The sequence below is a fragment of the Arachis ipaensis genome, chromosome B5 (genome assembly GCF_059453495.1).
Source record: "Arachis ipaensis isolate K30076 ecotype BB chromosome B5, ASM5945349v1, whole genome shotgun sequence".
Taxonomy (NCBI): Eukaryota; Viridiplantae; Streptophyta; class Magnoliopsida; order Fabales; family Fabaceae; genus Arachis; species Arachis ipaensis.
The window spans coordinates 129,443,363-129,446,193 of record NC_142440.1 but is presented as its reverse complement, the minus strand read 5'-3'; the positions used below and the strand labels follow the sequence as shown (position 1 = coordinate 129,446,193).

Genomic DNA, 2,831 nt, shown 5'->3' with positions numbered 1-2,831 from the left:
GAATTGAGAACTCAAAAATTATAGATTCAATTATTACTTTTGGCTGTGTTTGTAATGTTAGTGGTGGCTGCTATGATGTTCTTGAAGATTTAGGTAGAATTTAGTGTGAAAGCGAAGACAGTGTATGACATATAAAAGAAAAATTTGTCATGGTAACATTTTTAACTTTTTATGCATGCTATAGAGTTGATCTTTGACACAATTCTCTCCAAAAAAAAAATATTCCAACCATTTAATAATAATAATAATAATAATAATAATAATAAGTAAACGTTGACAATGTCTTAACATGAAAAGAGTACCATAAATCTATAACATCTAATATATTAATAGAGTAAATAGTCATTTTTAACCATGAAAAATTAAGACGCTGACAATTTTAAGGATTTTTTTTATTTAAATTAAAAATATATAATATTTTTTAATTTAAATAAACGTACAACTATTTACTAAAATACATTTTGGGTCACATCTCGGATGCAGTGGGGGAAACCACACTAAAAGCGTATCACGGATGCACTGCTACTGTGTTGTGACACGCCACGTGCTAGTCATATTTCGGATGCACCCGAGATATGAACAAAACTATATCTCGAATGCAGTGCATCCGTGATATGACCAAAATTAGTTTTTACCCACTGCATCCAAGATATGCACAATTAGAGTGATCAGGGGCAATGCATCCGAGATATGGTCAAGTGTGCATGACAATTTTTATTTATAATCATTACAATATTTTTTTAAAAAAACATATATTTACATGGATAAACAAGTCAAATTATACATTTGGATGCACTAAAAAAGAGTCATACATTTGATGAAGGTCTATAAATATAAGTATTAAGCATAATATATATATGACTAATGGCAACTAACGCCATCCAGCGGCAAGATCCAAGTGGTGTCCAGTCCGACATCCACGAGGACGGGACACCCTGGGAGGACGGTATGGACGAGGACGAACACCTGGCTGGCTGGAAGTGAGTGGTGGACGCTAGTATGGTGGCGGAAGAGGAGCTGATAGAATCATGGGAGGAGGCGTAGGAGGTGATCTCCAGATAGTACCAGATGGTGGAGTCGACGGTGGTAGGGATGGAGTCTGAAAGTGTGGTGACGGAGCAGAACCTGACTGGTGCGGTGGTGGTGGAGGAGTCTGATAGTGCCCTGGAGGAGCTGTCCCATGCCGGATGGAAACACCGCTCGACATCCCTGGTATGTCGGTGTCGTCTCTCCTATGGCAATAACAACTGGCCAAGGCATCCACCGCATGACTGGGTCCCCCGAGGATCTCGAACATGTCATCGATGTCCATCATATCATCAGATCCAATGTCGAACTGGGGCTGCTCCCAAGCTCTATCATCAGTTGGGTGGTCAATTGAGGTACCCCGCATAAGCCTCGAAGCAACGTTAGCCTCATGGTCAACGAAGAATGCGTCAGAGGGATGCTCTGCATGCGCATCGGGAATGACATCCTCATGTACCTCCTCTTGTCGGGCATACTCAGCCTCCTCATCTGACAACTGCTGGTCTGCATCATAAGGATCCCCACCGTCCCTACGGGCGCGCTGACCATGTGCCTATTGCGCTGGTCTCTGGACATCATCACGAGGTCGCCTCCTCGCCCGTCGCCTCCGATCTGGGGCATCGTGCAGTAACTGTAAGTCATCTCTGTGACCAGGAGCTGCAAGGAGGATATCAGCCGGTGGGGCTGCTGCTCTGGGATCTGCCAGGATGTCATCGCCGGAAAGATGTCGCACTCTGCAGGCCTGCTGCCACCAGGTGATGTACTCCTGTGTCGGGCAAAGATCCGGATGACCGTCGATAGTAACCAAGTGTTGCGGCTGGTAACGCCCCCTGAATAGATCGTACCAGTACCGATGCTGGTCTGGCCACCAGATGTCATCTCCCCTGGTCGTCCTGAAGAGATACTCATCAACATTCACTGAGTCTGCGGGCATGTGCTGCTGCCCCCCTAGCTGCCTCTTCACCCTGTCGATGTGATAGGATAGGGACGGCAGCCCTCCATGTATAAAGCTCGGCATTAGTCATGAGCCAATCTGGGGCAATCTGACGTAACTCTGCATCGTCGTATGGTGTACAGCGAAACCGTTTGCAAAATAATGAAATAATGAACGATATACCAACGGTAGATTGTAAAATAATGAAAAATACAACCATAAAATAATGAAAAATAATGAACGATATACCTGCTCAAATGTCAACGCATCGATCCGACGACGCAAACTAAGTATCCTGCCATTATGATGATCTCGGCTCTGCTGCCCAAGCCCTGCCAACCTGCAAAGATTGATAACATATATTAGGTGTGTAGCATATAATAATCAACAAATTAATAACAACTTCCGTATACCTGGACACAAGTGGGAACTTGACGACGTCGTAACCCGCTGGACTAAAGCACGGAAACCTGTGGTATATCCATGATAAAAGAAGAGGCATGCAACCTGCAATGTCTGTCACGATCCAGAGAAGTGCGGACCCCCATGACAACTGGCTGCATCGATCGAAATCCTCTAGTAGTGGAAGCCATCTCAACGGCACAAGTGTTGCCAACTTGTCCGTGAATAAAAACCCCCCCAATAAGCATCATGAGGTAGCATCGGGCATACTGCCTGAGAGTCTCCGGGGATGCCCCATCAGGGATATGTGCCACTTGGTTCCTGAGCCATGTCATCCTGACTGCAAACACCTGCCTCCCTTCCTGCTGTGGTGGTGGCGGCCTGGCCCCTAATAAGTCCTCAGCCCACTCCCATGTCGGGTGCCCATGCCACCGCTGGAAGTCTCTAGTACAACCCCCAACAGGCTCTC

General features: G+C 45.7%; 1 pseudogene; it reads right to left on the bottom strand.

Moving 5' to 3' along the window:
- Window positions 1–994: 994 nt before the first annotated feature.
- LOC148565768 (uncharacterized) lies at window positions 995–1,905 on the bottom strand (annotated as a pseudogene).
- Window positions 1,906–2,831: the final 926 nt, after the last annotated feature.